Here is a 14,251-nt window from a genome sequence, read left to right as displayed (position 1 = left end):
GTCACAGTGTTTGACCGTTTATAGGATGTTCTAAATATTCCTAAAACAAACAGTCTGGTACAAATCTTACACTTTGTATTGATGGTCTATCCTTAAAGGGTTTGCCCAGGAATCTCGGTACTTGAGCGAGAGACAGAGGAAAGTGAAACAAAAAAAAAAATGATAACATCATACTCACCTGTTCCCTGGGCTCCGCTATCCCTTGCTGTTTTCCAGTCTAGAACTTGCAGTGGCTTGTGCTGGCAAAAGTCCTCCTCACACATGACCACTGAAGGCATCCAATGGAATAGGAGATGCACTGCAATGCTCCAGAATCACCACTATACAGCAGAGGGAGCTGCTGCACCACTCCTATCACTTGTATAGAAGCAGTACGTCATGGGCTCGTGTGCACTGCAGCAACTTTCAATGCCTGTAGGCTGCTGGAATAGCTGATCTGTGCAGGGTCCAGGTCAGTGAACCCCACAGATCTTATACTGATGACAAGAGGCGTAGTTATGGCGGGGGGTGCAGGGCAGTCACTTCCAAGCTATGGACCCTGGGGGGCCTCACAGGTCTCTATGCCACATATACCACTATTCTAAAAGGCACATGGTGATTGGCATTGGGACCCAGGAACTTCAAGTTCTACCTCTGCTGATGTGGAGAGGTCATTAGGATGAAAAATCAATGTGGGTCCAGTAAACCCCCTTAACATGTCATGTGCACTGTACTGAACCCCAACTGCTCCTGTTGTCAGTGCACTTCTTTTTCTTGGTTCACACCTGTGTTCGGCGTGCCATTCCTTAGGTCCGTAGTTACCTGCTAAAAATAGACTATATAGTCTACAATGGGTTCCACTGGATTTCTGCCCGAAAAATGCAGAGAGAAAAGTCTGGCTTGTAGGACTTTTCTCTCTGCACTTTTAGGCTAAGTTCACACTGAGTTTTTTGGATCGGAACCTGAGGCGGCCTCCATAAAGCATGTCACGGAACTCAAAGCCAGTGCACGGCACCCAGACGCTCACGCTCCTCCGGATTAGGCTCAATGAATGGGCCTAGTCCAGAAGAGGGTGTGTCTTCAGGCCGAATCGCGAGGTGACTTGGCCTGAAGAATGAAAACCTCGCTTTTTTTTTCCAGGAACCGAAAGAAATGGCTCCCGGAAAAAGCTCCTGCGCAGCTCCCATTGATTTCAATGGGAGCCGTCTTTTTGGTCAGGGTTTTGAGATGGATACGGCCTCAAAACCCTGACCAAAACACTCTGTGTGAACTTAGTCTAAGGGGGAATGGAATCCTTGAAGGGAATCCAGGCACAGGCGCGTTAGCTAATGATTGGCTGCAGCAGTCACATATTGGGACGTCATCATAGGGAAAGGAAGGACAGAGACTGCCAGCATCAGGAAGCCGAGAGGGACCGGTAACAGAATTAGGACTTGTTGAATTAGTTTATAAAATTTTAAATGGCTGGACATCCCCTTATATCGTATTTGTGGTATGTGGATAATCCCCCAGTCATATTATGTATATACACTCACCGGCCACTTTATTAAGTACACCATGCTAGTAACGGGTTGGACCCCCTTTTGCCTTCAGAACTGCCTCAATTCTTGGTGGCATAGATACAACAAGGTGCTGGAAGCATTCCTCAGAGATTTTGGTCCATATTGACATGATGGCATCACACAGTTGCAGTCACAGATTTGTCGGCTGCACATCCATGATGCGAATCTCCCGTTCCACCACATCCCAAAGATGCTCCTCTATTGGATTGAGATCTGGTGACTGTGGAGGCCATTGGAGTACAGTGAACTCATTGTCATGTTCAAGAAACCAGTCTGAGATGATTCCAGCTTTATGACATGGCATTGCATTATCCTGCTGAAAGTAGCCATCAGATGTTGGGTACATTGTGGTCATAAAGGGATGGACATGGTCAGTAACAATACTCAGGTAGGCTTTGGCGTTGCAACGATGCTCAATTGGTACCAAGGGGCCCAAAGAGTGCCAAGAAAATATTCCCCACACCATGACACCACCACCACCAGCCTGAACCGTTACCGATACAAGGCAGGATGGATCCATGCTTTCATGTTGTTGACGCCAAATTCTGACCCTACCATCCGAATGTCGCAGCAGAAATCGAGACTCATCAGACCAGGCAACGTTTTTCCAATCTTCAATTGTCCAATTTCGATGAGCTTGTGCAAATTGTAGCCTCAGTTTCCTGTTCTTAGCTGAAAGGAGTGGCACCCAGTGTGGTCTTCTGCTGCTGTAGCCCATCTGTAGCCTCAAAGTTGGACGTACTGTGCGGCGTTCAGAGATGCTCTTCTGGCTACCTTGGTTGTAACGGGTGGCTATTTGAGTCACTGTTGCCTTTCTATCAGCTCGAACCAGTCTGGCCATTCTCCTCTGACCTCTGGCATCAACAACGCATTTCCGCCCCCCACAGAACTGCCGCTCACTGGATGTTTTTTCTTTTTCGGACCATTCTCTGTAAACCCTAGAGATGGTTGTGCGTGAAAATCCCAGTAGATCAGCAGTTTCTGAAATCCTCAGACCAGCCCTTCTGGCACCAACAACCATGCCACGTTCAAAGGCACTCAAATCACCTTTCTTCCCCCCCATACTGATGCTCGGTTTGAACTGCAGGAGATTGTCTTGACCATGTCTACATGCCGAAATGCACTGAGTTGCCGCCATGTGATTGGCTGATTAGAAATTAAGTGTTAACGAGTAGTTGGACAGGTATACCTAATAAAGTGGCCGGTGAGTGTATATCTATACACACACATAGTAAAAACACTATATATATATATATTTATTTAGTATAGACACACAGTATACATATATATGTATAGTAAATATATACTAGAGACACACAGTATACATATATATGTATAATAAATATATACTAGAGACACACAGTATACATATATATAGTAGAAACACAATATATATACACACACACATATAGTAGAAACACTATATATATATATATATATATATATATATATATTTAGTATAGACACACAGTATACATATATATAGTAGAAACAATATATACACACATATAGACACACAGTATACATATATATGCATAGTAATTATATACTATAGACACACAGTATACATATATATGTATAGTAATTATATACTAGAGACACACAGCATACATATATATGTATAGTAATTATATACTAGAGACACACAGTATACATATATATGTATAGTAATTATATACTAGACACACACAGTATACATATATATGTATAGTAATTATATACTAGACACACAGTATACATATATATGTATAGTAATTATATACTAGAGACACACAGGATACATATATATGTATAGTAATTATATACTAGAGACACACAGTATACATATATATGTATAGTAATTATATACTAGAGACACACAGTATACATATATATGTATAGTAATTATATACTAGAGACACACAGGATACATATATATGTATAGTAATTATATACTATAGACACACAGGATACATATATATGTATAGTAATTATATACTAGAGACACACAGTATACATATATATGTATAGTAATTATATACTAGAGACACACAGTATACATATATATGTATAGTAATTATATACTATAGACACACAGGATACATATATATGTATAGTAATTATATACTAGAGACACACACAGTATACATATATATGTATAGTAATTATATACTAGAGACACACAGTATACATATATATGCATAGTAATTATATACTATAGACACACAGTATACATATATATGTATAGTAATTATATACTATAGACACACAGGATACATATATATGTATAGTAATTATATACTAGAGACACACAGTATACATATATATGTATAGTAATTATATACTATAGACACACAGGATACATATATATGCATAGTAATTATATACTAGAGACACACAGTATACATATATATGCATAGTAATTATATACTATAGACACACAGTATACATATATATGCATAGTAATTATATACTAGAGACACTAGTTCTTGTTGCCCTGTGTAGGGCTCCACTTACTTCCATAACCAAGGTCTGAGGTTACTCATGAAAGGCACAATGAGAGCAGATAAGTTACCAAAGCAATAGAAGGATGACCCCATTACCTGGTCCTGCCCCAGCACTGCTACATCACTAGCTCCTCTCATACATCCAGCGCAAGAGCAGGGAGCCTACTGAGCATGCGCAGAGAGCGCCGTCTGCCCTGACCCGCGCTCAGCACTCTGGGAAGCAGTCGTGTGTTCTTGTGCGGCAGATTCGCTCATTAGCTGGAGTTCTCAGTTCGCCTCCGACCTTCCCCGTCACCAGCCGCTTCCATGTTACCCAGAGCTCTGGAGACGTCAGCTCTTTTTATAAGTCCCAACCGAGTTTTAGGGTTGTTTTTTTTTTTGCACAAACGTCCCGTAAAGTCGCCTTTATACGTCACTTACAGAGCGCGGTGGAGTTTGTGAGCTAAAATCTCCCGTCAGGGTCCTAGTGTGACTAGTGATGAATGGTCCCGGTAGATACGGAAAAGCCGAGTGTCCTGGGTAATATTTAGTAACAGTTTGCTACCTGTGTAGTACTACAGATCCCAGCATGGCTGAGAGAGCCTAACGTAAACCGCAGCCCCATAGCAAACGTGTTGCATAGCTGTCATGTGTCTGTGTATACCCAGATGTCTCTATAGCTTGTACAGACTGTCCTTTGGGTTGAGGAAAGAAAAAAGTTCTTATACAAAAATAACAAAAATCTTGAGATTTCTAAGACGCAGATTAAAAAAAATCCTTCAAATCTTTATTTTGTGGCGGAAATATAAAATGTGGTGAGATAAAAAGTAGTTACCAGAAGTGGGGTTCGAACCCACGCGGACATATGTCCATTGGATCTTAAGTCCAACGCCTTAACCACTCGGCCATCCTGGTAGCTGTGTTCTGGAGAAGGGAATTGGGCTTAAATAAAGGCAGAGTCCGGAGGTCTGCCCCTGCCCGTCATGACTCCTGCAATGAGCTTTGCTTCTTAGCAGAATACAGTGGGCGGATTCTTATGTCTTGTATACTGGGTGTACGATGCACAAAAAGTCACAAAATGCAACATCTTTTCTGCACCACTTTCCTACAAAGGGGGCTTGGCAAGGGCGGAAATGATAACAATGCCAGTCTTCATAAACCTTCCCCTGTATGGTTTTGCCTTACACAACAACTTGCATGCAGTTTTCCTACAATGGAATTAATAGGAAAAGCCTTGAAAAAAAATACAATACCCAAAGCATGCTGCGTTTAGAAAAAAAAAAAGCTAAGAAATGTAAAAAAAATAAAAGCTGCTAGGTTGGGAGTGCTACATGGCGCAAATGGCGTGGTTTGTTTTTGTCGGAAACACGGTGGCAAAAACTGTGGCATTTTTCAGTCACTTCCAAGTGGATGGGAATCTAGCAAATCCCATCCACGCATTGTGTTGAAATATGCGCAGTGGACGATTTCCTAAAACATTGTATCGCAGCATGTCAATCATACGTACAGTTACGGCTGAAGTTTCCCTGAGGACTAATGGAAACAGAAAGTCCACAGATGAAACCAACGCATTTCTTCCCACAATGCTTTTTTGTTGTGGCCCGCTATGTTGGGCCTTAGCCTTAAAGGGATTCTACCATTAAAAATCTTTTTTCTGTGGCTAACACATCGGAATAGCCTTTAGAAAGGCTATTCGTCTCTTACCTTTAGATGGGATCTCCGCCGCGCCGTTCCTTAGTAATATGTAAATTAGTTCTCTGGCAGCGATAGGGGCGGGCCCCAGCGCTGAAAATGCGATGAGAACGTCCCCACCGCTGCCCAAGAACAGGATCCTGCACCGCCTCTATCTTCTGCGGGATCCTCCCCTTCTTTCTTCTAACCCTTTAAATACACCCAAAAAAAACATTTTGTGAAATCAGCCTGAGCCTGAGGCTCCATGTTGTGGGAACACAGCTTTTTTTGTTGCAGATTTTGCTGTGTTTTTTTTTTGGAGCCAAAGCCAGGAGTGGATTGAGCAGACGGTAGACGTATAAGAACTTCCTAGATATTTCCTATTCTTTTTGTAGCCTTTCTTGGCTTTGGCTCAAAAAAACACAGAAAAATCTACAACAAAAAAAGCTAGTGGGGCCTCAGCCTAAGGCCGGTTGCAGATGAGCGTACTGCAACAGGCCTGCTGTGAAATAAAAGCACAGCCTGCACACAGGGATGTCCGGGCACTGCTTCTGCGGCTCAGTTCATTAAATGAATAGAGCCACAGACGCACGGGCCACAAAAATGACAGGAAAAGGGCCTGACCTATCTGTTGGGGCCTGGACATGGGACTGTGAAAATCACGGTTGTATGTACGGGCCCATAGAGAAAAATGGGTGAATGTGCTATACATGAAGTACCCGAATAGCACACTGACCCACAACACAGGCGTCCTTAACCCCTTCCCGCCAATGGCATTTTTTGATTTTGGTTTTTGACTCCCCTCCTTCTAAACCCCATAACTTTTTTATTTCTCCGCTCCCAGAGCCATATGAGGTCTTAATCATTGCAGCACAAATTTTTCACCACCATTACTTATTCTGTATAATGTACTGGGAAGCTGGAAAGAAATTCAGAATGGGGGGATTAGAAGAAAAAATGCATTTCTGCGACTTTCGTACAGGCTTTGGTTTTACGGCGTTCACTGTGCAACCACAATAACCTGTCCCCTGTATTCTGTGTTTCGGTACAATTCCGGGGATACCAAATTTATATGGTTTTATTTACATTTTAACCCCTTAAAAAATCCCAAACTGTGTTAAAAAATTTCTGGCACTTTTGACTATTTTTCCCACTATGGTGTTAACCGTACAGGAAAAATATTTGTATAGATTTGTAGAGCGGGCAATTTCGGACAGGGGGATACCTAACAGGTATGTGTTTCACAGTATTTAACTACTTTTATATTCGTTCTACAGAAAGGGGGGTGATATGAATTTTTAATACTTTTTAATTTTTTTTATATATTTTTTACATTTATTAGACCCCCCCCCCCCAGGTGGTCTGATCACTAATGCATTGCAAAATACCGGCACTTCTATTTCAGGCTATGTAGCATAGCCTGAAATAGAAGCGGTGTAATGACAAGCCGGGGAGCCTTCACAAGGCTGCTGGCTGTCATAGTAACGTGACGTCGGTGCCAGAGCTTACTCCAGGTGCCGGCGATCACCAAGAAAATGGCGACGCCAACACGCCACCGGGAAAATGGCGCCTCAGTCAGCTTTGACCGAGGTGCCGTTAGAGTTAATGCCTCCGATCAGTCCTCCCGGGCGTCCGCCATAGTTACACACCTGGCATGCGCCATACTAGTATGGCAGATGTTGGGAAAGGGTTAAGGTGCCTAAGACCCGATGTTGTAAAATAGCAGCATTTTATGGCTGCTACAGAAACCTAGTAGGAAAAAAACTGAGTTTTTAGGCTGAATTTAAACAGAGTTTTTTGATCAGGAATCCACCTCAAAATTAGCCTCCAAAAAAGCCTCCCAATAGAGTTCTGATTTTGAAGCAGATTCCTGACCAAAAAACGCTGTGTGAACTCACCTTACTAGTACCAGCAAAGTGAATGAAATTTTGCTTAATCTCATTCCCACAATGCAAAAATAAAAAAGCTGTAGAAAAGTTGCAGCATGTTAATTTTTGCTGTGGAATTGAAAGTCTTTTCCCTATATATTTAATGAGAGAAGCAAAAACTCAATGAAAAACGCTGCAGAAAATGAGGCTGTCCCACCCTTGGTAACATCCGATTGTCATCATGGTTAAAACCTTCTCCCGCCGCAGCCTTTTTTTTTTTTTTTTCAATTCTAATTTTTTGTCACAACATTTTTAATGCCACATTTTTTTAAGCCACTTTTTTTTATTTTTTGCGTGACAAACTGTGCTTCACCATTTGATACTCCATGTGATGTACTGGAAAGCTGGAAATATCTCAGAATGGGGTGGAATTTGAGAGAAACTGTGCTTGCACCACCAGGGGTGAACCTACCCGTTTCGTCGCCCGAGGCGAACTACAGAAAGCCGCCCCCCCAGAGGAGGGGGCGGAGCCAGGGCGTGGCGGCGTGGAGGGGGCAGGGCCTAGTGCCGTTCGCAGGCACGGAGAAGATCTGCCTGAGCGTGAGGGGAGGCTGCTGGAGCAGTATCTTGTCCCCCCCATCTCTGCCCCCAGTATCTTGTCCCCCCCATCTCTGCCCCCAGTATCTTGTCCCCCCCATCTCTGCCCCCAGTATCATGTCCGATGGCTTTAGCAGCTGAGAAGCCACGCTACGTTTTGCAGCAGGGTAGATCCTAGTGGGCTGAAGGACCTGTGATGACGTCATGACCATGTGATCGGACTCTGGTGTGGGCGGAGCTATTCAGTACAGTGCCGAGTTACACAGGCTGCAGTGAGTGGAGACTGGAAGGTAAGATGGAGGGAGGAGACAGCAAGTGTAAGCAAGGGGTGGGAAGGGGATGCATGCAGTGTGAGTATGGTAGGAGGGGATGCAGGCTTTGTGTGAGTATGATAGGAGGGGTTCGTTCAGGCTGTGTGTGAGCATGATAGAGGGGTTCAGGCTGTATGTGAGAAAGATGGGGGTGTTTCAGGCTGTGTGTCAATATAATAGTGGGGTTCAGGCTGTGTGCGAGCAAGATGGGGGACATGAATCTGGGGACAGAGATGAGGGGACATGAATCTGAGGGCAGAGATGGAGGGGACATGAATCTGGGGGCAGAGATGGGGGGGGCATGATTCTGAGGGCAGAGATGGGGGGGACATGAATCTGGGGGCAGAAATGAGGGGACATGAATCTGGGGGCAGAGATGAGGGGACATGAATCTGGGGGCAGAGATGGAGGGGACATGAATCTGGGGGCAGAGATGAGGGGACATGAATCTGGGGGCAGAGATGGAGGGGACATGAAACGGGGCAGATTAAGAGGACATGAAACGGGGCAGATGAAGAGGTTATATGAAACTGGGGGAGAGATAGAGAGGAAGAGAAACTCCCCTCCACCCTATCTGTGACTGCAGCCCGAGTAAGTGCACAGGCGCTGACAAACATCACAGCTTTGGAGTTGACAGACTGCCCATAGCAATAGACATTTAGTGCTTTAGTTTCTGCACTAAACACAGAGAAAAGCTAAAAGCTGCCCACAATGTCTACAGCTGCAACTGCAGCCCAGGTAAGTGTGCACAGGCACTGATAACACAACATAACAGGAGCTGACAGAACAACCCCAGTAATAAATCTTAGTGCAAGCTGCACTAAAAGAAAGCTGAAAGAGGATTCATCTTACCTTACTGCTGGCAATCAAACCGCAGCAGCTGAAAACGTGACTGCAACATAAACCTAAATCTTTCTTCAGAAAGACAGAAAAAGGAAAGAGTTGGAGGGAGGTTCCAGTGCCCTCTTATAGGGTCTAGTCATGCATATTTAAATTAATTACTGATTAAAATATTCCATCTGTCCTACCAGCACGCAGGGGCAGAAATACCCCACATTGTGCTCCTGTATGACGACAGGGAATGCTGATCATTCTGTTAGGGCTATGAAGATTCTCATCTTAAACCCCTTACAGCATCCCCACGTACATGGATGTGATGTGATTGAGCAGGCTCAGAAGCAGACAAGTACCATGGTAGCTTCCACAGGGCTTGGGACTTTAGGGGGCCTGGCGGGCACATGCTGCTTTATTTATTTTTTTAATAGGCCATTACCTGCGGGAATACCCCCTTGCAGGTAACAGGACCTATTCACTTACTAATCCCCATTCCTTCTCACGGCTGTCTCCGCTTTCCCTCCTGCCATCCAGGGGGTCCCATTTGTTTTATAAGGGAAAGCAGAGGCAGCTGTGAGCAGCAGGGGGGGGGGGGAGATCAGTAAGTAAGGCTGTGTACCCACAGCAAGAGTACCCCAACAAATACTGCTATCATTATACATTGGGGGTCTCTTCAGAGTATAATGGTTGGGGGTCCAGGATAGGTGGGTGAATATAAAAAACAGTGTTACTCACCTCTCTGGTGTGACTCCATGCAGTCTTCAGCCTCTGCAGTGACCTCACAGAGGAGCAGAGATAAGTACCACTGGTTTTTATGTTTGTCACCTCCTCTGGGTCTCCGATCATTATACTCTAAGACTGAAGCTTCTATCTGACCCATAAGCCAAGAAGATCCAAAGATTACCCTAACCACAATAACGTTGATTAAACTCCTTTACTCCTGTAACCATCACTATCTAGAATTTGCTGTAGAGATGAGATAGGGAGCCCAGACAAAAGATTTCACTAGGGCCAACAATATTTTAGTTACCCCACTGCCACTATGGGACATAATGTTGTATGCATGGACAACTATGTGATATAATACTGTCTTGGAGGGACCGCTATAGAACATTATACTGTGAGGAGTGGCCACAACGGGACATTATACTATGAAGAGGGGCCACTATTGGCCATCATATTTTAAGGAGTGGCCGCTATAGAACATTATACTTTATTGAAGAGGCCACTTTGGGACATTATACTGTGTACAGCCAGGAGGTCACTACGCAGTGAAGGGCCCAGTCTTTCCTAGCTACGCCCCTGTTCATATGTGATACCACTCTGGACATAACCAGGAAGGTTACTGATGCTGTGACGCAGGCGTTTCCAAGCTAAATTAGCGCAAGACGTCCTTCACTTTTCTTTTGTGGAGAACGTACAGATTACTGTCGAGCATCCGAGTTCCTTAACAGCCTGAGACTATTAAATGATGGGCTTCGCTAACCAGGAATGGAACACAGGCCGCGGCGGTGAGAGCGCCGAATCCTAGCCAGTAGACCACCAGGGAATAAGACAGGCTCGTTTGCAGGATACGAGAGCATGTCCACTGACAGGGCTCTGGAAACGAAACGTTGAAAGGGCTTGCTAATAATGGGTCCTTTTTATATCAACACAGCCCTACAGACAGATAGGTTAGGTTCCCCTGAATCAAACAGTGATTTCCCCTTATCAATTGGTTCCTCCGTTGCCGAGATAGCCCCCTTTTTGTCAATATGCAAACGAGCTCTTTGGAGCAAGGACGGCGTTGCTGCTTCCCTCTTTGGAGCAATGGCTCTTTGGTTGATAAGTTTGCAACAAACATTAGTAATACACAGACGTAGTCAACAAGAGCAATAGTAAAAACGTATTTATTGCCTAAGGAAAAGTAGTGCATATTTTACAATTCACATACAAATATGTACAAGTTCATAAAACAATTGCTATACAGTATACCCTACAAATAAAATGTAATACTACACATTCTATTATGTACCAGGTAGAAATAATCTGGCATGGCAGCAAAGAAGCCCAACACAATTCTTAGTAGCCACATGGCCATATTTGAACATAACATGAGGGTAGTGTGAAAAGTTTCCGACCTCCACATGTAGATGGCAACACTCATCAACCAAAGTTGGGGAATGTGTTCACGCAGCGTTGGAATGTACTCACAAAAATTTCAGCCATTTTGCACCAGCGGGTTTTTTTTTTGACAATTGTTGAAGCGAGTCGATGTGAGTGATTTTGTGAAAATGGATAAAATCGAATATCGAGCGGTTTTTGTTTCTGGGGTGTAATGGTGTACCAAAGTGCAAAATGGCTGAAATTGTTGTGAGTACATTCCAACACATGTGCCAACACATTCCTCAGCTTTGTTGACGAGTGTTGCCATCTACATGTGGAGGTTGGAAACTTTTCACACTACCCTCATAAAGCTTGCTTATAGATCTGGGGTTTAGTGTCCCAAATCACCCAGTGATAAAGCAATTCACAGCCACATTAAAAATAAAAAATCTGTATACTTTTCTAGCAATGTGTCCATTGAGTCTTACCTTTGGTGCTCCCAGGTCTTGTGCAGTTTAGTTAAGCCAGAGAAGTACACCCCAAGTGCAATTGTTGGAGGTATGGGGCAGGCGCAATGAAGCCGTGGTGTACTCCTCTGGTTTCAATGAAGAAATGTTCTGATACAAGGAGTACAGACAATAGGCAAGAATAAAGATTTTGTGGATTTTTAATGTGGTCATGGATTGCATGATAAGCAGGGTGCTTTCGGACATTAGACCCTTGTTCCATAAGGACCTGTGGATGGTGTAGTGTCCTAAATTGCCCTGACAATTTCCCTTTAAAAGGTAATCTACCACCACCAAAATCACTGCTAAACCATTTGTTATTCTAGTGGCATAGTGGACATGCCTCTTGTTTTTACCTGGGGTTGTCGCTAATTGAGGCCTGTCAATTGATAAGCTAAAGGGCAATGTTCAGCGATGACCAAAGGCAAAAATGGATGCTCTGGCAGGTGAACAGCACCAATTGCAGATAGATTTAAAGATGCCTTTTACAGAAAGAATGCACATTGACACAAAAAAAAAATTATGTTCTCTAAGCCTCTAACAGAAATGGTTCAGAAGTGATTTGTTTAGTGTCGACTCCCTTTAAATACAGGCATGTAGGAAATGTTCCCAGCTGTAAAGGGTACAGAATCCAACTATTGAATGACTCTCCAACTGGAAACATAAACAAAAAGGCCACAAGGTTTACCTGAACAATGCAATCACTTCAAGCAGCTGATCGTCAAGGATCACAGGTGTCAGAGTCTTCAATTATTGTCGTATCCTATGGATAGCTCATCAATTGGTAAGCCATGAACACCTCTTTAAATTTATGACTAAGTACTGAATATAAAATCTCTGTTAGAAGAAGAATAGAGCCCTAACTACTATGAAGACAAATGAAGCAAAATTCTGGACGTAGGTGGAGGTTTACTTTAAGGCAATAAGGAACGCTGGTAGAAGCCCAAGTAACAATGCTGAGGGTAGAAGGGGTTGTGTTACCAAAGTTAACACAGTATCAGATCTGTCAGGGATCCAACTGCTGAGAGGGCAATCTCCAGCAACCCCAAAGAAAAGAATGAAGCAATGCACTTTATTCTCATGGAGCCTATAGGGGAACTTTCAGTCCCACGTTCTCCTTATAAATGGGGATCCCAGCAGTCAGACTCCAAGTGGAAATCAAAGCAGTCATACCAAAACTTTTAAAAAAAGAGGGCTATGGGTATTTTAAAGGGGTTGTCTAATTCATTTTTGTTATTGACCTACCCTTAGGATCTGTCATCAATAAAGGATAGTGGAAGCTCAACACTTGGGAAACCAGCTGATCAGATGGGTGAAAGAGCTGAGTGCCACGACTTCTTCTCTGTATACACTGCAAGCTGTCTGACTCCTAGCACCTGTGTATTGCGATTATAGTCTCATCCTATAGAAGTGAATGGGACGAGGCAGTAATTACACTGTGAATCAGATGGCATGCAATGCAAACAGTGAAGAGTCACAGCACTCACACAGCTGATCATCAATTAAAATGGCACTGAACAACCCCTTTAACTATGTATTGTGCAAAACAGGTAGTCTTTTTAACCGTAAAAGATAATGCGCCAAACCCCTGTCGCTAATGCAACCTAAAAACAAAACTCACAGCATTTTGATTTACTTGCAAATCAGCCGTGCTCTTTCTGCCCCCCAGTGCGACTAGTTGGTCATGACTTCTTTCGGCAGTGCCTGTCACCTTCATAAAATAAAACTCATGTACAAAAACCATACCATGTAGTTATTACTTGATTGTATCCAGCTAATAAAGGGGTTTTTCTGAGCTTTACCATTGGATGATCTATACTCAGGACACCTGGGACCCCCCACAAGTCAGATGTTAGAAGCTCTCCCTGTGTGCTGCGTCTGCTTCACAGGCCATGTGACATTACATTCATCAGTCACATGACCTTTTACAGCTCAGTCCCATTTAAGGAAATGGGCTGAGCTGCGATACCCAGATGCAATAAACAAATGTGGGACTTGATGGGAAGAGGACACAGCTCCCACCCAAACACTACAGTCTCTGCAAAGAGCTGATCAGAGGGGGTCACAGGTATTGGACCCCCGCCAGTCTTTACTTAAGCCTGGAAAGCACCTTTAAATATATGACTAATACATTGTAATGTGAAAAATACATCGTTTTGGGTGTATGGGACAAATTCAAGTCAGTAGAACTGGTAAAGTGACAAATGCAGTAATATTGTTTTTTCAGTGTTTCAAAAGGAAAGAGATATTTATTCCTTATGTATTTGTCTCAGATTATTTTATATTCTTTATAACAAAGACCTTTATATGAAGAATAAACCTGAGGATCTTAAAAGATCAAGAGAGGATTCCAAACCAAAAGGCCATGAAGTG

At 43.3% G+C, this 14,251-nt stretch overlaps 1 non-coding gene across 1 annotated transcript; it reads right to left on the bottom strand.

The window, feature by feature from the left end:
• Positions 1 to 4,838: 4,838 nt before the first annotated feature.
• Positions 4,839 to 4,921, bottom strand: TRNAL-UAA (transfer RNA leucine (anticodon UAA)). Its single transcript has one exon. It is a non-coding gene; the product is annotated as a tRNA-Leu (tRNA).
• Positions 4,922 to 14,251: the final 9,330 nt, after the last annotated feature.

Source organism: Leptodactylus fuscus, chromosome 11 (genome assembly GCF_031893055.1).
Source record: "Leptodactylus fuscus isolate aLepFus1 chromosome 11, aLepFus1.hap2, whole genome shotgun sequence".
Taxonomy (NCBI): Eukaryota; Metazoa; Chordata; class Amphibia; order Anura; family Leptodactylidae; genus Leptodactylus; species Leptodactylus fuscus.
The sequence above is the reverse complement of the archived record's forward strand: the minus strand, read 5'-3'. Positions and strand labels throughout refer to the sequence as shown.